This window comes from Notothenia rossii, assembly GCF_949606895.1.
Source record: "Notothenia rossii genome assembly, chromosome: 4".
NCBI lineage: Eukaryota > Metazoa > Chordata > Actinopteri > Perciformes > Nototheniidae > Notothenia > Notothenia rossii.
Genome location: NC_136902.1, coordinates 24792921 through 24817862, shown reverse-complemented (window position 1 = coordinate 24817862; position 24942 = coordinate 24792921). Strand labels below are relative to the sequence as shown.

The following is a 24942-nucleotide window of genomic DNA, read 5'->3' as shown; positions in this document are numbered from 1 at the left end:
GTACTCAGTAAGAAGTGCCGGTACCACATGGGTAAAAATCAGAAGTGCCGGTACTGCGTACCGGTGAGTACCGGCCCAATTCAAGCACTGCCAATATGAACTTTGAACTATGACTTATAATTCAAAGTGGACATTTCTAGTGTTGTTTCTAGGTACCAGACACAATGTTACTTTTTTCAATCCGGTCTGAACACCTGTTGACTTGTCATGACATCCCTGAGTGCAAAAAACTACTGTAGCATGTAAGTTATGTTAAAGGAGACCACACAACATTTAAAAAGTCAAAATAGAAAAATTGCATTTGCCAAAAGATAAAATATATGCTTATGACTCAGTTAGTAATGATCGAATGAACTATGAACCCAAGTTTAAAAGAAGAATAAAAACATACAAATAAATGCACAATCAAATAGTTTAATCATCAATTACTCTGTTGATTCTTCTTGGTTGGTGAATACAAATATTAAAAAGTACCGTCTCAATTTCTTCAGACCCGTAGGTAAAAAAAAGTGTGTTTTGTTTGATTGAATAGTTTTAATGAAATTGACAGACATTGACTTGAAAACGTTGTGTGAGGCAACACGGTCTGAAGTTATAAATACGCTGCACATGCAGAAGTTGTTAAAAAGTCAGTCAGGCATTATGGGAGGTTTATAAGTGTTATGTAATGCAATGAGACATTAAAATATCAAATCTCTCTCCTGGCATTGGCGAGAGTCAATCTGTCGAGCTTTTACTCTGCTAGAGTTAGAACCCTTCATTCCTTTTCTCCTAGATTTGCATTCACAGCTGTGCACAAACACACACAAACACACACACACACACACACACACACACACACACACACACACACACACACACACACACACACACACACACACACACACACACACACACACACACACACACACACACACACACACACACACACACACACACACACACACACACACACTTCCTCCACATTACATAAAATCTTTGAATTACGGGTTACCAATTTCTAGTCAATGTACTGTGAGTCCTTTTTTACTGCTAAACTGGATGTCTTGAGCAGAGTGTGCTTCCACGTCCAAACCACACCACGGGACGCTCCTAACCCAGCGGGGCGATCTGAAAAAATAAATACTGCCATAATTACAGAAGAGAGAGACATGGGCCATGTCTGACATGACAAACCCCAGATGAATATCTCAGGCTGACCGTGCGTGCATTTGTGTGTGCGGTGGGCATGTTTGTGTATATGTTTGTACTCCTGTGAGTGTGTGTGTGTGTGTGTGTGTGTGTGTGTGTGTGTGTGTGTGTGTGTGTGTGTGTGTGTGTGTGTGTGTGTGTGTGTGTGTGTGTGTGTGTGTGTGTGTGTGTGTGTGTGTGTGTGTGTGTGTGTGTGTGTGTGTGTGTGTGTGTGTGTGTGTGTGTGTGTGTGTGCTTGAGAGGAAACATGACCCGTGTTCCCCGTCTCCAAGGGCCCCTGCTTTTATGTGTTTTTTGGGGAACCATGATGGATTGAATGAGGGTCAATTAAACATAGATAGAGATAAAAGGAATCAAAGAGAAGAGGACAGAATCAGGAAAAAAAGAGACCGCTGGATTAAAATACATTGACAGAAATGGCAGTCAAGAGAAGAAGAGACAAAAAGAGCAGCGAGAAATCTCTGGATGTGATTTGGGGAAGCTTAGAGTAAATATTTATTTCCCATCGCTGGGCCTGTCAGTGGTAACGTGATGGATTCACCGCCTGATGTCTTCCAACGCACACTGCTGCTATTCAAAGACGCCTGTCCCCCCTTGTGTTTACGGTGGCATGACTTACACTGCGGTGGACGGCTACACAATACAAACGGAAAATGAGATACTTACTTTGTGGCCGGGTGCATACACAGTCACAGCCCCACAACTTTACACACACATACAGGCACACACAAACACACGTGTCTCATAAATGCATTCCTTTGTTGAAGGCAAGATTACCAGCTCAGCTTATCCCCTGCTTGTTTTGTACTCTTTCCCTCTGTGTGCACGAGTGTGTTTCCCATCAATTTAATACCTGTCTTTGTGGCTACGCAATAAGCTGAAACCAAGATATCACTCTCAACTCGGTCTTGCACACACACACAGAGATAACCACATAGATATAATGTGTGGTTGTGTGATGACTCTCTTTGCTAGGAAACCGAACAAAACACATTTGAGGGCGATTTTCGGAGAGTGAAAGATGAAATTGTTTCATCATTTAACACAGAGAAGAGAAGACAAAAAGAGACAGGAGATGTTAAATTAAGTGATTCGGCCATTGCGTAAGGAGAAAAAACACCATGATATATCTAATGTGACGTATTCTAATAGGTGATTTTGAGCCAGCCTCTCCATTTGTCACTTTCCACAATGCTTTCTCAGTGTTTTTCCCTTCTTCAGAGTTGTGAAATATCGTCGGGGAGACATGCACAGATCTCAGGAGGCCGTTTCCCAAAGAAAGCCAGCTCATCTCTCGCTCAACACATCACAGTTGCAGGGGCCAGCCTGTGGGCTCCATGTCCCCTCTCTGCACACCCCCTTCTGGTCATCCTTCTCCCCTCAAGCTCTCAGTTTTCTTTTTTTCTCCCATCTTCCGAAATAGTCTTCCTAACGAGTGTTGGCCCATCCCTGTTCCCAGCTATAAAAACAGGCCCCGGTGGCCGAAGATGCTTAGAGAATGTGGTTATTATTGCACATACACACACACAACACGCAGGGGCCCCTCTCCAGTAGTTTGGTAAATGATGCCCCAAACTTAGCTCCAAGCAGGAATGAGTCCAAGGTTTCTTCTCATCATCATCATCATCATGATCATGATCATCATCATCATTCCTCGGCAGGGCCATGACTCAGAGTCACATTATTTGTTCCAGAGAAAACATTATTTTTTTACTGTCAGGCCTCTCTCTCCCTCCCTCTGTTTCCTCTCCTGCTAACTGTTATTCTTTCTTTTCATATCTTCCTAGGTCTTTATCTCTTTTGCTCCCGCTGAAATTACCTCTCGTGTCTTTCTTTTTCCCATTTTTCCCTCCGTCTGTCTCTGGTGTTTCTTACTCCATCACGCTCTCTGCCCACTTTTTTTTTTTTCATGGGCAGGCTTTCTTTAAGAAGCAGGCCCGAGTAATTCAAACAACATGGCTCTAATTTGCTATGACATGTTTCATTTCTGACCTCACTTCAGATAACTATCTTGCGCTCTGCCTTTTCTTTCTGCATGTCTCTTCCTCTCCCTCACATTCAGGGATATGCTTTGGATGAGCCCGGGCCTATTTGTGGAGGATTTCTCTAACCCTGCCCTCATGCTAACAGCTTTGCGGGTACTCAGTAAGACCAAAATGTTTGCTTATGCTTTGTAGGTCAAACTAATGTATTCTTCGGGAGCCAAAAGTGCTGAAGGCTCCACGAGCTGTCCGTCAATTTCTAATCTGGATTTTGAGAGGTTTTCAGTGACCAACTTTCAGCGTGGACGACTACTATGCAGAGGAAAAGACGAACTACAGAACATGATGTTTTGCCCTGGCGAACTCAACAATGATATTTTACATTATTGGCAAATATGGGAAAGGGAGGTGGTTGAGGGGGATGACAGGAAATGACTGAACAGTTCAATTTGGGAGCTGGGGTTAGTCGGAGTGAAAAAGCTTGACAGGCGCTGCACACTCTGCTGCCAACCCCAAAAGCCACAAATATGAGCGTGTTCCCTGAGAAGTCGGCCATGTGAAAACAAAAGTGCCTGGCAGTGGGCAGTGGAGAGAGGGTGAGGGAGGCGAGGAGAGGGGGGGGAGAAATGTGGAAGTTTAATTTGGGTGAGAGGTCAACGCGGAGCCAAACGCCAGGGGACGCTCACCAAAGATGACATGTCTTTCTGCTGCCCTTTGCCAACAAATACACATATATAAAACATGTTGATGCTTTGTTTTGCCCCCTCCCACATATAAATACACTACTTTCGGGCCTTCATTATAAAAATAAATTGCACTCTAGTGTTTTCGGGCCCAAAGGAAGGGCCACAGAGAGGCATACCCACTGCGGAAAGGTCAAAAGAGCTGTCACACACACCATGATCACAACCACAGGGAGAATAATGTCTGCCTTCGAGGGAAATAAAACTGACTGATGTTTTCCTCCTTTCAGTTGTAATTGTCTGTCAGAAAATAAAAACAGACAAACTGGTGATTTGTGAGATGTAAATGGCGGGTTGAACAATACGCTGTAAAATTATTCACTCCCCGCATGTCAAGGTTGCTTTTTGGAGCTCTCCAAACTGGACAACTTTTACGACTGAGCAGTGGAAGGGAACAATTCGTGAATTTAGAGCCATCACAACACAGATCATAAATATGCCAATAGTGGTGAGTGTGTGTGAAACAGCCATTGTAGATGAGGCTGCTGACAGCTGCCACACAAAGACTCCATCCAGGCATGTTGATAACGATCATCTCTAACAGAAGCCTTATTATTCCTGTATGGAAATGTCATACAGTAGGCATCACTGTGTTAAAATGATGCATCAGGGTGGCCATGTGGTGGGGGAAAGTGACCCATATTAACTAAAACGTCACCTTTGACTCCTAGAACTAAAGCCCACCAGCATCCAAGTGTTGTGTAAAACTGAACTTCTTATTCGTTGTCAGCAGCTTGCTGTAGGTCACTTTGAATAAAAGTGTCAGCGAAATGGATAAAATATGTCAGAGAGTAACACATGGTAACTCATTTGACACAGATTTTTCCTCACGGTGCCTAGTAAGAGCTAAGGCCAGGGATATTTCCTCCGCATGTAATCCACCCAACAGAAATGTACGTCCGACCTCCTTCTGACTAATTTAAAAATTCACGTACGGGGCTGAGCAATAAGACAGATGCTTGGTATCTATCACATACCCAGTGCTCCCTGTGGAAATCCAAGAGCAGTGCAAATGGCTAGCAACCCTAAAAACAAGGCCGACCCCACCCCCCCCCCCTTAATATACAGAACTGTACCAGCTAATGCCTGTGGCTGCTCCAACAGCTGCACTGCCCTGCCTCATCTCTCATGTGCACTTACAAGTGATGTGTGTGTAAATTGAAGTGTGTGTTTTTCTGAGGGAGGAGGATTTTTTGCATGTGCGCACTTACTGCATATGTGTGTATGCATGCAGCCATTAGCATAGCACAGGCCAAAAGAAAGGCTTCATTCACAGCTTCTGTGAAATTAGCCAGAGGCTCACCTCAAGATGTTCACACTCCAGACCTGCCAATTGTAAACAGACTAAACTCTGTCTCTCTGAATTTACTCTGTACCTCACTCGCTTTCCCTTTGGGTGTTTTGATGGGATGCCTTCATGTTAGCTCACAGAACCGGTAGTTTCAGATTCGAGAGAAGTTTTCAGTTAATTTCAGAAATTACAGCAAAAATAAAAGTTCTCATTAACAACCTTTATGCAGGCCTATGTACGACTATATACTGTACTACCCTGTGCACCAGTAACTCTGATAAATGAATGTATTTAATCTATGTTCATTAAGGGTTTTTTGTTTTGTATTTTGTACCTATTTCTGGTAGAGGTGCAGGATGGTAGTAATGCTTGATCTAGTGTCAAAGACGTAGAGGTACTATAATGTATATGTTTGTACAACATGTTTTCACTAGCATTTATCACATTTCTGTTTCTCCATGTGACAACTTTTCCAGTCAAGTGTAAAAACAGGTTTGCAACATTTTTGGAATAAAATGAAGAAGCTGGACCTGGTGCCACCAGTTGACGAATGTGTTCTTCACAGGACAACATGATATGTTACACACCTTTTGAAAATGAAAGGCTATCTTTTGTTTTACTCAAGAGTTTTTTCAACCTTGTGAAGTTTTTCTGAAGCCTAGCATTGAACCAATGACCCTTCGATGGCCGCCAGTTCTTCTGCAGGCAGAAAACCTGAAGTCAATTTGATTAGCCGCCAATCGTTCCTCCAATACAGCCTCAGGTAATGAGGTATGTCTGGAAGTAGGTGGAGGCCAGATAAAGGCGGGGAGGGGGTTTGGCTGAGATGGCCGTGTGGATGGTTAAGGGACCCTTCAAACTTCAAAAGCCTAAAATTGGACACGAAACACACATTTGGAAAAGGGGGAGGAGGAGGGATCACGCAAATCTAATTTCCCTAAAAAGGGGAAATGCAGACAATGAGGAGTTGGAGGTAAACTACTTGTGACCCCACTTTTACCTGGTTACCCCCACCTTCCTCATCCCTCCCGCCCTCCCTCCAGATCAGATTAAGCTGCAGTGGAAGGGAGCCTCCACTTGTTAAGGAACCCTGTCATGACAAATAGAAACACAAAGCATGACCTGCCTTCAATTGGAAACGGATCCACAGCGAAGGGGCAAGTAGGGAGGGAGCCAGAGGAAGAGAAAGAGGGAGAGAGATGAAGATAATTGAATCAAGGCTGCGGGGGGAAGACAGATAAATCTTATTATTGATACTTCAGTTGAGCAGAGACACAGAGAACGACCGAGAGAGAGAGAGAGAGATCAGTCTCGCTTCATTAAAACACAGCTAATGTATGGATCATTTAGCAGCCTGCTACACGTTGAGAAAGTTTCTGTTTTCTATACTTTACATACTTACTTTTCTCTACTCTACTCAAGCTTGTGTTCTTTCTATTTTGTTTTTGTCCAAATTTAAGATTAACGATGTCTTTCCTTCAATCAGCTATTAGGTCAACAAAAACACTCCCATACTTGCATCCTATGTTGTAAAATACTTCAAAATGTTCTTCTAGGATCCCTAGAGAGCATTTCCAAATCGCATAAGATGGAAAATAAAGCAAACTTAAATTTGCCTTTTCCCAAAATAATGTATTCTCTCCAGAACAAATGTTTAATTTTCCAGCTGGCTAATTTGTTAAGGCCTCATGTTGTTATTTTAATGTTCCTCTTCACACAGATGCCAACTAAAACAATTATTGTCTTGGTAACCATGTGCAGTGTTTCCCCTAGGTTTACTGCTTTGGGGGGGTGCTGCCCCTGAGCGCAGGGGGGGGGGGGGGGGGGGGGGGGGGGGTTGGGGGATCGTGGTTGCATTGGGATATTTTTTTTAATATTTGTTTTTAAATGTTCTGTTAAATCCTCTGGAGTAGAGAGAGGAGCTGTGGTTTATTTTTATTGATTAATGCATCAGTGTTTCTTAGGGTAAAAAACACTGAACTCACAACTTAAAATGAAAGCGTTTATTTAATAAAAGAACACATGTTCAATGTGAAAAGTGACAGTAGATATAGATTAGTTGCAATTTGGTGCTATATATATATATACTAAAAAAAAAAAATATTAAAAAAGAAAATTATATTAATTTTTTTAGACACCTTGAATTTCTAGGGGGGCGTGGGGCTCCGTTGGCGGGGCGCAGCGCCCCTCCAAGACAATGGTAGGGTAAACACTGCATGTGTGTTGTAACTATATAGGAGGCTGAGCAGTTACTTCCCCTCACTCATTGGCTGTGCTGAGCTTCTGCATTTGAGTTTCAGGAAATATACTACGATATACATTCTGCTTATTCCTGTGTGTGTGTGTGTGTGTGTGTGTGTGTGTGTGTGTGTGTGTGTGTGTGTGTGTGTGTGTGTGTGTGTGTGTGTGTGTGTGTGTGTGTGTGTGTGTGTGTGTGTGTGTGTGTGTGTGTGTGTGTTTGTGTGTGTGTGTGTTTGTCTAACGTAATAGTGTCTGAAACTAGCACCAAGCTTTCATCCGCATTGAAGAGCTCATGCCAACAAGCAAACACACACACACACACACACACACACACACACACACACACACACACACACACACACACACACACACACACACACACACACACACACACACACACACACACACACACACACACACACACACACACACACACACACACACACACACACACACACACTCCACGGAGAAAAGTTGGGAAAAAACACAGAAGTCGTGATGACTTCTAGAAGCTGGTGTGAACGAATGCGGTCAATAATGGATGAAGAAGACAGGGAGGACAACCAGCTGGAAACCTAAGAGGCAGGTGGCCAGAGGAAACTGTCTCGCTCACCTCCTCTCTTCTGTCTCCATCTCCACCGGTCTTTATCTCTAGCATGCAAACATGCCCCACACAGCTGGCATGTACATAAGTGAGCAAACACGGCACATATGCATCCAGACAGAGACACACAAACACGCATACAGAAAACGGCAGAGAGCCAGCTGCCATTTGAAACTTTCTGATGTGTAAATAAACACCTGAGAGCTTTTCCAGCCAAACAAAACCAATTTTCAAAGCTCTACAAACAACATCGGACCAATCGTGACATTGGCCTTTCTTTTCTTTAGAGGAACCGCTCAATTAATATGTCACCACAAGTCAAGACCACGAGACCCCGCAAAAATAAGCCAGCCACTTCAGCCCTCTCCTCCTGAGAGAGACGAGAGAGGGACACAAATTGCCCTCTTTAGAGTAAAAGAGTCATCCAAAAAACCAATAAGCTGGGAGCAGGCACTTGCGGCACTGAAAATAAATAAGTAGTCATTTTTTCCCGTTCCCACTCTGCTTATTCCCTCATCGTCTCATGAACAACCTGTGAAAACAATTCTATTTATCCACTTTTCAGGTATTCACTCCTCTCTGCAGCCAGGCTTTTTATTCCAGCTGTTTAACAAAGGGACAATTCAGGCCTAAGTCAAATACATAACTACAGCGACCAAACACACAAGCCCTGATGACTTTTGATCAAATCATGAATCAGTAAAATCCTTAGTTGAAAAATAATCTGGGACACCCACATGGAAATAATTAATGTACTAATTAGTTTATTTGCAATTGTCTTCCACTATTTTTGTCAGGTAAATGACATCATCACCAATGTCCAAAATGGTAAAAACTATTGTCCAGTAACTGTCTATCTTTTTGGCCAGCGATGTTCCTCACACACTCTGTGACAGTAGGTGCTGAAAGAGGAGAGGAGCAGCTTTGAGGAGCGCACTGCCGCCGTCACTGTCACAGACACCAGGCCGGCTCGCTGCTATGCATCCCCGCATTGTGCCCCGCTACACCTGACACTGCCCCTTCCACCTGTGGTGTGTGTGCGTGTGTGTGTGTGTGTGTGTGTGTGTGTGTGTGTGTGTGTGTGTGTGTGTGTGTGTGTGTGTGTGTGTGTGTGTGTGTGTGTGTGTGTGTGTGTGTGTGTGTGTGTGTGTGTGTGTGTGTGTGTGTGTGTGTGTGTGTGTGTGTGTGTGTGTGATCTGATCTTAAACACAATGAAGGTTTGAAGAGGGGAGGACGTGATCAAAGTGTCAACCAGAACCCCTGATACTGTAAACCCACAGTGCCCCCTGCTCAGAAACGCTATCTACACAGGTACGTAATGTAGATACTTGCATTTCATTGTCCAGGCTTTGATTCTAGTATACGTTTTATCCACTACCAATTATGAAGAAAATACTCAATTCTGATTCCCAGTATTCTTGAGAGCCAAGACTCAATGGCATGGCCATGAAGATAAGATGCATTGATATCAACAATCATTCAATACTGATGCAAAAGATCACTGAATTCAAAGTCCTATATCCAAGTGAAAGCTGAGAGGAGAGCTGTATTTCATTTCCAACACAAAATGACCTTCCAGGCATTCATTTGTATCAGTTTTAAACCTCTTTGAATATGATTATTTTGAAACACACAATGATAAGAGCTTCATGTATACGGTTCAACTTTGCTATGATCTCTGAATTAAAATATAATTGTAACAAATAGGGCTTTAGAGAAAATAAACGGTTTAACGTCCTTATGTCAGGACAAAAGAAAACCGAGAGAAATAGAGAACATAGATGGTGGAGTCCATTTATCGCTTCTCCTCTGTGCGATATTGGTTTCAAAGGTGCAGTTGAAATTTAAAGAAGCAGGTTAGAGCACGAGGACCCCTGTCCTAACCATGTTAGTGTGTGAGTGTGAGTGTGAGTGTGAGTGTGAGTGTGTGTGTGTGTGTCTTGGCAGACCCAGATGGCAGGCGGGCAAGGGGGAAGGTGGGCCAAGCGGACAGGAAGCAGTAAAGAAGCAGTTCTGGTTACGAGGATCAGACGGCGGGAAGAACCACGCTCAAAGCTACCGCAGCTACCGTACTCAAGGTGTGGGTTACACTCCTGGACACAATGGACACACACACACACATTCTAGTATGGAGGCTCCCCAAAGGTGCTTGTGTGCGTCCGTTAGCGTCCAAATTAGCATGCAAAGGTGCACACACATGTGCTTGTGCTCGGTCACACACACACTCTCACACGCCCCGCCCCACCCCCGCTTCAACCAAGCAGATCCACTTAAAAGAGCTCGTATCAATTGTCAACGGCCATGTTTAGTTGTTTAGGCCCCTTCTCCCCACTGATGAGGACCAGACCATGGAAAATGCAGCCACCCATTAGCCACATGTTGCTTCTAATACTGACCCAATAAAAAGCTGTCCCCCCCCTCTGCCACGGAGAGTTCATCTGGCCCACCACAAAGAGGGATAGAGAGAATTAGACAGGAAACAAAAATGTAATATGCAAAGGAAGATGGATAAAGAAGAGAAGGAGAGGAAGAAGGAGGCACATAAAGATGTAACAGTGTGAGAGAAAGAAAAAGGGAAGTGCATTGGCCTGCTGCTAATTTCCCGCCCTGAGTGCAGTAATCTGAGGGGAAGATTAAGGTGAAGGAGTTATTCTTGACTATTTTATTAAGAGGTGCTTTAGGCGCTGGAAGAAGGGGCTTTAGCGCTCCTCCTGCAGCGTGCCATACAATACAAGACAAACATTTGCTGTTATTTCACCAAAGTACTCTCAGATGTGCTTGGTCGGGGCCTTGCCTTTTGCCGCAGAGGAACTTGGCATCAAAGTTCCTCAGCAGTTCTCTGAAAACAAAAATCTGCCCTTGTTTTCCGGGGGTTCTGCCCTGAGCCTGTGTCCGACAGATAAATAGCGAGGTGTCAAAAGACAGGTCGACAAACCTCACACCTAGTTTGAATTAAAATGGGAAAGAGCGGTGCAGATGAACGGCACGAAGAGAGGGGGCCACAAATCTGTTTATTATATTATTTTAAATGTAATCCGAGTATAATCCTTGGAATCGGAATACTGACCTTAACTATTCATCTCGATAATAGATGTAGAAAGCCTTTATTGGATCTTACAGTTAAAATATAAAGCCTTATTTATTCAAATAAGAACGACTCATGTTACAAACTGTATCTATATTTTGGGCTCTTTTTCACAAGCCTGTCTAAGAAAAGATAATCTTTGAAGTCATCCAAAATAAATATAAAAGGACATTGCATCTTAAAATGGAGCCAAGTCCAGCAACAGGCCAGCAGCAGCCTCTCCCACCTGCCTCTTTTGTTTGCTTTGTCCCTGCTTCACCGTGCCATTCTTAGACACTAACTGCTTTTCAGTGCTGTTGAAAAACAAGATTCCTCCGTCAGTGCATGTGCGCGCCGCCTGCGGTCATCCAAAGTGAGCTTTTACTGCATTTAAGGAAATGAAGAGAAACACATTTGCAAAGCCAAGGTGGCGCTCAAACAGAGACATAACCGTAACACCAAGCTGTTGATCTACAGCCCCTCTTTGTCATTTTAAAGAGCATGCAGGTCCCAGGGAGCAAAGATTTGTTTGGAAAACATCTTCCCAATTAAAATTGCTAAATTGTCATGTCTTGAAAACCTCAGGAACTTTTAGTAGAATGTACAGCGCGGACTGATGAAAACCGCAGAAGTGGCAGTTTCAACCACTCATAAAACACAATTCAGAAACGTCTTCCTCTTTCCTTTTCTGTATTCGAAACAGAGGATGTGGCTAGACTTGATGAGGAGAGAGGTGGAAGTTGAGGGAAACATCAGACTATAGAAATTCTAAATGTGCCATCTCAGGATTTAAAGACAATCATATCCAACTGGTTGAAACACAAATGGTAAATTGGTGGTGGTTTTTCTTCAAGCTTAAGAAGCATCTGTTTTTGTTCAACAATAATACCGACAGAAAACCATCATATAATGTAAAATATTGAATTTCTCTACTGACATTCCCACCAATTCCACAGCATAAATCAGATGCTAGAAATGTTGAGTAACTGAGGCTACTTATTCACCAGTAAGGAATGATTTCAATGGAGGAAATTCATGTAAACTCTCAATTAAAAAAACCATTAAAATCAATCAAAAGTTGACAAGTGGGCATTTACTTTAATGCCTGGAAGATATAACTTAAACCTAACATCCAGTTTACGGTCGTTATGTTTGAGACCGACAAAAAAGAAGCAGCGCTCTTCATGTTCATGACATCATCCGAGTCCCATAGGTGATGATGTGTGAACTGCACAGGGCAGGGCAGCTGTGGCCGGGAAACGGCAGCAACAGAGAGATACTTGGGATGTCCAGACTGGATGGCAGACAGGATGTACACGTCATTGAGAGAAAGAAGAATTCAATCATTTGTGCATCATAAAACCAACAATGACAGCGACAATAGCAGTGATCATTACGAATTCCTAAATTTGATCCCATTTTGTGTTGATCCGGAAATGTCACATCAGTGTTTTTCTAGTCACAGTTAAAACATTAAAAGGCAGTTGAAGCATTTGTTTAGGCTCACTGGGCAATTGTCTTTCTATTTTAAAATCCAAGGAGCGTTAATGTTGTTTGTATACTAAGCTGGTCCCAGTCTTACAAACCAAAGCCACACTCGTGTAACAGGTCTGGGTGTGTGCACTCGGCTACCGTCCGCATCCGAGTCAGCAGGGCATGTGACCACTGCTGTGCTGAACAGGGGAATCTTTTTGTGTTTCTGTTGTTGTTTCTTTTACTGGAAAGAGTAAAAAGAAAAAGATGACTTATTGCCACCATGCATGTTTGATTAAAAGTCCATTTAGACTGATATTCAGAATACACTCATTAGAGCAACAACAACCAAAAAAGTTTCATCACTCATCATGTCCCATGTTATCGTATGTTAATCAAACAATACATGTATTTAATACTCCCTCACATATTCAATGCAATCCTTTCTGAACTCTTGTGTTTTGCTTGAAATATCTCACTGTCCTGTGCAGGGAACATACAATTAATACAGGACGGGCACTTTGCCTTTGGGACTCAGAGCATCACAGAGACGAGAGCTTGTAATAGAGCTATTTGTTTTTCTCAGAAAGCTGTCCAAAGGCCCTCGCTGGGATTGCTAGACTGCACAAAGGCGAGCTATGAATTGGTGAAATCCACTGGGGCAGGTTATTGATTAGGCCTACAGCTAGCAGAACACAAATATGCAAGTAAATTAGATGTGTGTGTGTGTGTGTGTATGTGTGTGTGTGTGTGTGTGTGTGTGTGTGTGTGTGTGTGTGTGTGTGTGTGTGTGTGTGTGTGTGTGTGTGTGTGTGTGTGTGTGTGTGTGTGTCCAAGTAAAAAAAAGACCCCTACGTCTAGATGCAACATCATTTTCCGAAGACGTACAAAACATATAAATAAAGCCATTTGATTATTTTACGATGATTGAAAAACACCTTTTTGTGGGTGACATGACCACATCTGGACAAGTTGTTTATTTTAAGGTGAGACCTTGATGAGTACACACATTGTTCCCCTTTTTTTTCCAAAATACCATAAAAAAAAGTCTCCCAAGGGGGTAATTTAGGGTTTGGATGCTCCTTATGCAAACTTGAAGAATCAAATAAATAATAAATACACACATAAAAACATTCTACTGTACCCCTCAGCTCTTCTATTTCCTGTTCACATCCGCTGCCCTTCCTCCTCGACATCTCCCTTTTCAACAAGAGCAGTTTGTCAGGGTCAGAAAGCAATTTAAAACCTCTGGTAATGAGAGTCAGTGAGAGAGAGAAGTTACAGGGATGGAGAGAAAGAGAGATGAGGTAGTGGGCCGGAGAGAAGAAGAGGATGAGGAAGGAGGGAGGGATAGGCTGGGGTGTCAGCCATCAAAGCGGGCCAGGAGAAAAGAAGGCCAGGTGCTGGTTGTGGGAATGTGCCGTGCCATGGTTCCAGGGACCAGGGAGCTGGTGGGGGCTGCGGAGGGGAGCGGGGCAGTAATTAGCCAAGCCTGGAGGAGAGAGAGGGCCCTCCAAGGCCCGCGGGGATAGCCCCTCCGAGAGGATACCATTTGCACTTCTACAGGAGCCGCCAGCCCCGGGCCACAAAGAAGGGGAAAAGGGGAACTATGGCATCCTTTATCAGGCCGGACAAAGACGCCGCATCTTTTCAAAGGAGACCGGAGAGAGAGAGAAACTCCAGTGTTCCAGAGAAGGAGGGGAAGAAGAGAGGAGAAGAAAGAATCCTAGGACTGGTCAGGAGAGAGACACAGAGAGAGATGCCAGTGTGTGGGTTGCAAAGCGAGACAGGAGGTTACGGTCATACTGTGACCCAGCCAGTCCTCGGAGACATCAGAAATGCACTGATGTCCCACACACACATACTTAGATAAGACATGAAGTTGAGTTACACAACCATTTTCCCAGTGATTCAGACTGAAAACAAGCCAGTGTTGTTTTTAGAACATTTCTATCATTTTTTCTATCATTTCCCATCAGTTTTGAAGATGAGAATATATGAAAATTGTCTCTTAAGAATGGAATAGTGTTGCCATAAAAGAGGTGGTTCCGTTTGCTTTACACTTCATCTCAGCTCAGGAGCTATCGTAGAGGCAGTGGATAAGGAGCCAAAATGGCCACCTTCTGACACTATCAGGGGATCTTAAGAGTTTTGCCCTCCTGCAGCGCGAGGGAAAGTGGAGGTCACTGACATTACTTTTACCTATTACCTTTGGAGTAGGGCTGCATGGGGGGGTGAATGGTGGCCTTTGAGGCTGGGGGGCTTTGTGCTCCCCACTCGAGAGCAGCCTGACAGCCTGAGCTGAGTGGGGGCCAAAGGTCAGACGGGTCATGTGATAAGGCATTTCAGACCTGCATATAGGGCCCCAGACTGAAGAGGCCTGAAAAACCTCCAACCCCCCCACCCCCTCCCACCATTACCACTAAGTTCCTCTATGTCTCTTCTCTTCTTTTCCCCTCTCTGTCCCCTCTTTCTCAGGACACAAAATGCCATTTGTTGTCCGTCAGTCAGTAGCGCAGGGCCGGGGTCGGGCCCAGTGCTGAAAGCTCCATTCACACACCCTCTCACCCAGGGATGTTTTTGCAATTCAATATTTTCACACGCAGGCAGCTTCATCGTTACTTTGGAACCGTACACTTGGCAGGATGAGGCTGGGGGCCTCTGGGACAGAGGGGCTGAGAGGTGGAGGGGTGGAGGAGAGGGGGTCAGCACAGAGGAATCCTAGTGTCGGGAGGGGACGGGCCTGCCCCGGGTAATGGGCCATCTTGAAATGTTTTAGCCAAGACCCCTCCAACACCTACACACACACAAACAAGAGTGCGCACACATACTCTGCTCTACTCATCGCTTTACAGCCGATCTGACTGCTGGTTAACGAGGCTGGCTCTGACTTCCTGCATCAAAATATCATCCGATGCGGTCACACTATCCTGCCAGGAACACGCTTCCCTCTCCCTCTCTCACAGCACAGGACATCTTTTTAACCCAAATCTCGAAAACACAGCGGCAACCTAATGAGAATGGGTTTACATCTAATTGAGCAAAGTACAAATCAATCGAAAAAGCTTCATAATTTCCTGATTTTCTGAAAATGTATTTATTCTTCAGCACCAAGTTCTGTAAACAGATAACTAGAGCTGACAGGAAAAAAAAAGTCAGAAAACAGGAACCGTCAGAGAAAAACATTTGTATCTTTATAAATAGGCCTCATTCTCACCAAACCATTTTAGGAGATTTGTCTCAATTCCACGTCTGCACCACCTGAGGATTTGTTTAGCATACAGAGTGGCTGAGGTAAATGGAGGGCCTGCATTGAGAGGGAGCTCTTAATATATTTATCCCGTGCACCACACTCTACTTAATGAAATTAAACCACACCAATAGTGGCCCTTTGTCTCTGGGGAGTTCAGTAATCAACGTGCCACCAGTTTTCGTTGTGTATGAAAATAAATGGCAGCCGGTGATATGGGCCTAATTGTGTTGCACCAGGGAGGAGCTGGGTGAGAAAAGGAACTTGCAGCGGTGATGTAGTGCAGCCAATTTTCATGAACAGCAGCACTCAAGAGAGGTGGTCAAATAAGCAGAGGCATTCATCTGGGGACCGGGACCCCCGCTTCCACTCTCCCCCCCCTTTTTCTATCCATCATACTCACAAAGAAAGTTAGCCAAGTATTAAACAAATAGAGAGCTCTGCGCACTAGCGCCTGGCAGGGTCACTGGATAATGACAGCTCAATTACGGTGAATCTCCTTGTACCCCCCCCCCCTCCCCAGTACAATCCCCACAGCCGCCCCACCCAGCACGGCAAATTTGTCAAACTCACCAAAACGATGGGCCTGACAGTGTAATCGCTAACCGTCCCCACCGACATGATAGAGGTCTTTATCTGGACAAATCAAAGAACCTGATCTCGGAGAGAAAAAAGGGTGGGGGGTTGACTAGAAAAGAGAAATGTCCCGCTCAGCCCCTGTGAGACGTGGAGATGTCTCTAATCCGCTTTAATGAGACACTGCATACCCATCTTTGTGGTAATGACGGAACGCAGTGAGAAAGACGGTGAGGAGGGGGGAGGAGGGAGAGATAGAAGTGTAGATGGAGCCAAGGCTTTGAACTGGCGGTGGGATGAAAGGGGAGGCGGGCGGGGGGAGTTTAGAGCCATGCTGCTACTACACACCACTGTCTGTTTCTGACACACACAAACAGCCCAGGGGACAGAGCAGTTTGTCTGCTTATCATATCTGGACAGGATGAGCCATCATCAGCAGCGGCCGACTGGGACTGGACGGTGTGTGAGAGTGTGTGCATGTGTGCGTGTGTGTGTGTGTGTGTGTGTGTGTGTGTGTGTGTGTGTGTGTGTGTGTGTGTGTGTGTGTGCGCGTGTGTGTGTGTGTGTGTGTGTGTGTGTGTGTGTGTGTGTGTGTGTGTGTGTGTGTGTGTGTGTGTGTGTGTGTGTGTGTGTGTGTGTGTGTGTGTGTGTGAGTGTGTGTGTGTGTGAAACAAGTAGCTCTAACTTTTTAAGCACAGAAGAACAGGAAAATACATATTTTAGCAAAGTGATATTCATTGAGAACTGCAAGATAGTTAGGTATCACATTTTAAATCAATGCATTCCTCAGCTGGTATAACCTAAACTTTTCCTGTACAATACACTTTGATTTATATTGGATTTGTCATCTTGCTAATGTACTGTTTGTATATTTGAGAGATTTAGCCCACCAGCTGACTGCATTAACTAATTTAAATGCTGTGGCATTAATAGGGAAATATTTCAATATTGATAAACACTATATCATGATAAAGTAAAAGTCAATCAATCAAACTGCAGTTCGAAAACAACTTTCTTCTACTATAGTGAATTGCAGTAGACTGAACAAATAAAAAATTGGTAGAAGAATAACATATCCTATCAGTATGTTTTTGTGGAAAAATGTTGATAAATAATATTAGATTTTTGCCCCGGCTCCTTTTCATAAAAATGTTGTCTTCTCACTAAGAAACAGACTTCCTGCACGAGAGAACTTGATGTAAGTAAAAGAGAGTACAACATAAAGGAGAGGAATGGATAAAGGCAAAAAAGAGCAGGGTGAGGACAAATATCAGAATAAAAGGAAGGAGAGAGAAAGCCGGAGAAAGTGAGCGGGATAATACCAAACAAATCGGGATTAGACCCAGATAAGACTAGTCACAATGCTGAGCAATCCCTGGGATATCACAATGCAAGAGGGAATCATGAGGCCAGCTAAAACACGCTAATTAGAGCCTCGACACATTTGGCCCCTTGTTTTGCAAACAACACGCGATGTTTAACAGCGGGTGGCGCACAATCACACCAGACACACAGAGAGATAATCATTTAGCGTTAATCAGCATACTGGAGAAGTAGGGATGAGGTTTTTCCTATGGGATGTCTCCAGCAGTCACACTATATTCTTAGCCCTGAGAGGCTGGATGGAATCTTCTAGACATGGCCGAGCAGCGATGGGACGTAACTTGATAAGCAGCCCAGGTCAAGACAAATGCATTTAACTGCAGTGTAATGGCTTTTCATTTTTTGGACCCCCTTTCACTAACACATACCGCTGTTCAAATGCTGCTTGGCTATTTTTAACAAGACCCTGCCCCCATCTGCAGGCTGAAAACGAAGGGTATGAGGAGAGACGAAAAACAGGGGGCTGCCGATAAAAGAAAACATTGGGGATATATCTTCCAACTCTCTCAGGCATGCCACGATCTACCACTGCCAAATGATTGGGAGATTGCTGTGTTTTTACAAACATGGAGGATGAGGTCATGGTGCAAAGCAGAAAGAGGCATATTTGCCAACTGGATAATGTGAGGTCAACGTATCATTGGAATGAATGGGATTTAGAGCCTTGTGCAAGAGCTTAATGCAATGGTATTTGCATGTCAACTCAAAATGTGACTTAGCCAGCATGAGACCAGACATGAAGCATGGGGCTCAAATGTGTGTGTGTGTGTGTGTGTGTGTGTGTGTGTGTGTGTGTGTGTGTGTGTGTGTGTGTGTGTGTGTGTGTGTGTGTGTGTGTGTGTGTGTGTGTGTGTGTGTGTGTGTGTGTGTGTGTGTGTGTGTGTGTGTGTGTGTTTGTCTGCGTCCAGGTGTAAGAGGTACCAACCTATCACTGTGCCAAGGTCAAAGCTCGGAGTAGTGACAGGACCTCCAACAACTGTGCAAAATGGTGCGCGGGCGGACATACACATATACAAACACACACACACACTTAGCCAGCCAACAGTGCCAGCTCCTGCTGTTTGGATGACATTTACACTCAACCTTTCTAGTTTGTGATTGATTGGGGTTAAGTCCTAACATTGCCCAAAAATCTGTCACCACCAAGGTGTGTGTGTGTGTGTGTGTGTGTGTGTGTGTGTGTGTGTGTGTGTGTGTGTGTGTGTGTGTGTGTGTGTGTGTGTGTGTGTGTGTGTGTGTGTGTGTGTGTGTGTGTGTGTGTGTGTGTGTGTGTGTGTGTGTGTGTGTGTGTGTGTGTGTGTGTCTACTGTGCATGCATGGTTGCTATGGCCGCATGTTACACAGGGTAAGAAAAGCCAGTGCAATCATTTAACCCTCCTGATGTCTTTGGGTCAAATCTGACAGATTTACTACTTTCATCAATCATAACTTTTTTGTTTTACATTCGATTGCATTGAGGCTTTATGATATCCTTCACAGTAGACATTTAAAATTGCTGATCAGCACTTTCATTGAATTTTGGATGATTTAGTCAACTTTGAAACACCCATGGTGTTCCCGGTCAAAAATGACCGCCATAAAGAAAAGGAATTAGTAACCATCCGGATCAGATAAAACAAACACACACACATACTCTAGATGTGTTCCCCCCCTTATATGCCCATCCCCCCACATGGATCACACCAGGCACACGCAATACATGTTAAGTGTCTATTCTTTGTATATGTACTGCAGTTTTTCATGTATACCAGTAGTCTGATACAATATTTACAGTTTGAAAGGGTGTTAAATGAAATTTGGTGATGAAGAATGTTTTTTGTGTTAATGTAATAGCAGTTTAAACAGGACTGGTCAAATTTGACCGCGAACACCAAAGTAAGGGGGGGAACACGAAGACATAGGAGCGTTAAGTGAGTCTCCGTTAAAAATAAATAAAATCTTTGACTTTCTGCTTTATTCAAAACCAAAGTGAATAATCGGACTGAGTTTCTATCTCTTGTAAGCAAAGTGAAGTACTTTATAGGCAAACACTATACTCAATATGGGTTATTTAAATAAACACATTAATCTTAAATGTGTGGCAACCTAATATTCCCCTCTCATAACATATGAATTTGAAGTGATTCAATAAGAATTAAAAATAAACATTTCATGGTGCTGCAATGGACAGTGATTTGAGTGATTTGAGATTTGAGTGATTTGAGATCAAATCAGCACTTAAAGATTGAGAGGTATAATGCATTATATGCCAAATAAACAGAAAAACACTGAGAATACCTGAAACTGAATAACATTATGACCACAAAGGAGTACTGAGGGATTTTCTATTGTTTTTGTTGGCACACTGGATTCATACAGGGTCTATTCAAACATCCATAGCTCTGAATTATTTTCACATTTAATAGCACACATAATTCACCACGAAAGGACACGTGGCCAAAACAGCAGCAGCACATTTCCAGCAGTTACTGACTGAATAACAATAAAAGCATTTCCTTGGAGATAAAAGACTGTCTCACATACTGCTCATGAAGAAAGAGAGGGAGTCATTGATAGTGAAAGAAATCTTTAAAGGCTGGCAGTGGAACAGTCATAAAACAGACTATTTAACTATGCTTCCATAAATTAATCTTCACTCTTTCAAGCTTTGGAGTGCAGGTAATTCATGGAGTAACTGATTCCTTACACTGCCATTCTTTCTTCAGATAATTCCCAACATTTAGCAGATTCAGACTATACTGCGGTCCACATTTCAGTGTAATATGAAGACTTTACTGGGAATAATATTCTTCCGGACTGTGCTTTCACAGCAAATTTGAAGATATGGTTACAGAAAGCAATGCATCTTTATTTGTATCATATTATGTGAATATAATGTGGACCATATGTTGCTAAAACAGACATTGAACTAACTGTGACCATGACCAAATCCTTACCCTCACTTTATCCAAAACGTTATCCCCTCCGACACATTTATATGTTACAAATAGGCAGATTTATGGCTGTGTTGTGAATAAAAGTATTTTAGCTTTTGGGGGTTATGCCAGAAAAAGTTACTCCTTTCATACGATATCAGATTTTCTGAGAATACACATGTTGTATATGAGCATTGCAAAGTTATTTCAGTGGACAACAATGAGTAACCAGCCCTGGAAATAAATATGGGAAGAGCCTCACTGCTCACAACACACACCAAATTGTGCACATATTGGGATGAGGGAGCTCTCATCCCACAAATTTCCATAATCAATTACTTATGCAGCATATGTGGCCGTGCCAAATGTGGACTGATGCAATTATTTAGGCTACAGAGTTTTTCAATCCTTTAAAAATTGACACAAATGGTCCTAAAATCCATCCAACTGCTCAGAGAAAACCCCTCAACACCATGAAAAAGAAAGTAAATGAAGTGTTCCTGTATCATAATCCTGATTTTTTTAAATCACCGCAAAGCAGGTCTTTCTGATTGGATGGTGAGTTGTATTTCTGAGAATTGAAAATAAAACTAATAAAAAATATCTTGCACAGAACTGACAGTCACAATCTGACATTGCCTGAAGGGCTCTGATTATCATAGCAGTCACAGTTTTTCATTTTAAGGCAAAGATTTAAAACTGCAAAACTGGTGTTGCCTGATTCAAAGCGCTGCTAAGATCATTCACATCATCACATATGAATGCAAATGGGCTCTGTGGAAGTACATGAGGATCAGGTTTCCTTTACCGTGTTGTATCCAGAAAAGGTCTGCAGCATTAAATAAAGAGCTCCCAGTGTTTTCATTTTGCAATATTTCCAGCACTTACATTCAAAATAAAATAAATAAACATGTTATGTCTACAGGCACTATATGCTAATCATTAGCCTTCATCAGTTAGCAACATTATAAGTATTTCCCTGAGCTTGTCAAAATGATGCTGAACCATGGGGAGAGTCTTCAATAACAAGAGAAACATCAACAATATTCCTGTTCATTACTTCATTGACTGATGTTTTAACTTCAAAATAAAAGCACCTAAAACAGAGATTAAGAGTTCCATAAAGGAACATTACAAGAAGCCAATTAATTGCAGTTCACAGCCACACATGACACTTATAATAAATGTCCTTTTCATTTGATGATCCTATCATTTTTATGTTCAGGTTCTAATCTGTGAACATGGAGTGCTATCAGACGCACATTACAGCTGCATAGCAAGAGCATTCGGGACCCTGAACGTTTAGCCAGAAGTTCAACATAGCTACCATTGTTGGTTTAAAAGTGTTATGGGTTGGGTTTTATTACTTCTGTCAAAACATCACAAGCTGTTGAGCCAGGCCAAGTTCATGACTGGGAGTCCATCTAATAAGGGACATTTAACACAAAGATCAATAGGATATCTGGCAATTAGTATATATACTATAGGCCAGAAAGAGAGAGGGGTGAATGAGAAGACCTGTGCTGGGTATAAGGAGAGGGGTGGGGGTCAGTGTGTGCAATATCAGCGAAAATAAATAAATCGGGTGGTTAAAAACCCGCGTGGCCCTACCTTTTATTTTATTGACTTGATAATGCAGACGGCCCCAGTAACCGAAATAGGTTTTAGAAAATCAATAAATTGCGGTCAGAGTGGGTTCAACACCTTCCTGTTTCTCCGAATGTGTGCAAAGCTGTTACACGTTTCGATATTAATTATATTTCTTTAGGTTTCTGTGGTGACGTTATTGCGCGGCTGTGCGCGTGCAGCAGAGCGAGGAAAGCAGCTGTGTTCCTCTCACCTGTGCACCGAAAAATACCTGGGAAAAAAATCTGCAATCACTCAACTGGGGGTTTTAATTGATCCAAGCCAGATTTTAAGTAAACAACAGCACACCACAATAAAACAGCCATCTGCAACGAACAGAAATATAGACTGCAACAGATATGGACTACAACCCGTAAATGAACTTGCAGGCCCTGTTCAAATCTGTATTCCCCGCTGGATTGCCTGTATCGATTTGTGGTTGTTAAGATAAGAAAATAACAAGTCTCGTATCAAAGCCTGTGTTTTAGATCAAATTAAATGTGGTGTTAGGTCACCTAAACGTGTCGGATGATTCTCTTTATTTGCAAGAAAAAAACGATCTAACATTTTGAACTCATAATAATTAATTTTAATGACTTCAGGAAAACATTAAAACAAAATACAATGAAAAGCAATCCGACATTGTAGCTCAAATTAATCTCTGCGCAATAAATACAAAAATATATTAACGTTGGGAACTGAGCAAGAAATGTAATATGTCTTTATTAAAAACAGAATAAATACAAAGTCCATCTGTGAGGGCACTCACTTTATTCTGACCCCAATATTATGTAAACAACCCAGCAGCGTCTACATACTAATAAAGAAAACACACACACATTATTCATATTGCAGGCTTCATGTGGGACTGCCTTTAACGTGCAGTCTGCATCCGACAGTAGAAAATATACACGAGTTAAAAATAAATGATAAAGCAGCTGGTGAATATTGCTGCACTGGCCTACAGGAGAGTTCCACCCAGGCGGCAGAAAAAGAGGGAAAAGGAGGGAGAAATACTCCCACGCGTCGCATTCAAAAGTTGTGGGCCTGCATGTTTTGAATGTTAAGATCAACACGGTATTTTTTTTTTTTCATGTCTGCTCTGTTTCTGCCGCTGCAGCACAACATATCTGAGGCCTGTGTGCTGCAGAGGTCTGCAGAGGTCCGGTGTGAGAGGGCTACAAAGCCAGGTATTTGTGTTCATTAGCACCCGGATCAACAGACTATCAAGGCTGTTTAGAGATCAAGACCAAGTGCAATTACTGGCAAGAAGCAGGATCCTCAACATGTTTAAGTATTTTCACAAAGTAGCCCAATTAGCGTTTTTCTTTTCGTTCCTTTTCTTCTTTTTTTTCATTCTTTGTTTTTAAATTACGGGAACTTGATCATTGTGCACCAATCACGGAGAACATGAACGTGCAAGAGTAATAATAATACAAATATGACTGCAAAAAAAGGTGCAGTTTATTGTTTTTATTTGTATTATTTATCAAAATGCATGTGAGCTGAAAGCCTTACTGACCATTTAAAATTAATCACATTAGCCTATCCAAAAATGATTGTAAGAAGTGCAAGCTTATTTTAAATGACCAGGTTTCTGCATTGTTTAAAACAAATTGTACACACTTACTTTCAATGTAACAATGATTACATATTTTATTTTGTAAAAAGTCAGAATTATGAATTACATATCCACGTTGAATTTACAGGGCAAGTTGCTTTGGCAAAGTTACAAGGTCGTTAAAGGCCTGTAAACATGCAATCAAGCATGCACTACAAAAAAACAATTAAAGGTATAATTGAGGATAATTATTGTTTTCGATAAAATAGTTCAATAGGCCTACACGGCTAACTATGGTTTAAGTGTTAACGTTGTATTTTTTATAAAACTACAAATCGAAATGTACTATGCATAAAATATAACAATACAATAACTACATAAGGATATGACAAACGCAACTGCAACATGCCAGCAAAAAGCATGAAGTCGTTTTAGAATCGTTTTGTGGATAAAAAACAGACTGACCCACATTATTAGCCGTAGAAAACAAGGTGCATCACGCAGTAATAACAAGCCTTAAATAAACGTAATTCATACATCAACCCACCAGCAATAAACAAATGTCAAACAACAAACATGGTCCATTTCCAACAACAAAGTAGGCCTGCTCGTGTTCACAAAACAGAATACATGAATGTTCCTTGTGACGCGAGCAGCACTTCTCCAGTAGTAGTATGGGCGCTTTCTTGCACAAGACGCATTATTGATTGGCATTCCCTGGAGGTGGAACCAGTCTGCGGCAATCCGAGGGCACAGGGACAAAACTAAGTGGTCGGACAGCGATATTTTTCTGCAGTTCAAGTGGGATCGACAAAAAAAAAAAATCCGCATTAAAATGTCGCTGTTTCTGTCTAAATTCACATGTCTGCGTCTCCGTTTGCAGGCTGCTGAAGGAGTGCGCCTCGCTCGCTGTGCAGCCTGCAGCAGAGCAGCGGTGCCACAGCGCCCACTATTTCAAAAGCCGGGAATATTATTTCACAAGACTTGGAACGGCTCAATAAAAAAAAGTTACTATCCGTTTCGACAACTTTCTCGGTAACTT

At 42.6% G+C, this 24942-nt stretch overlaps 1 protein-coding gene across 7 annotated transcripts in view; it reads right to left on the bottom strand.

Moving 5' to 3' along the window:
• Positions 1 to 24942, bottom strand: part of prdm16 (PR domain containing 16) — a 174995-nt gene that overhangs the window by 149449 nt on the left and 604 nt on the right. The gene's annotated exons all lie outside the window — the stretch shown is intronic.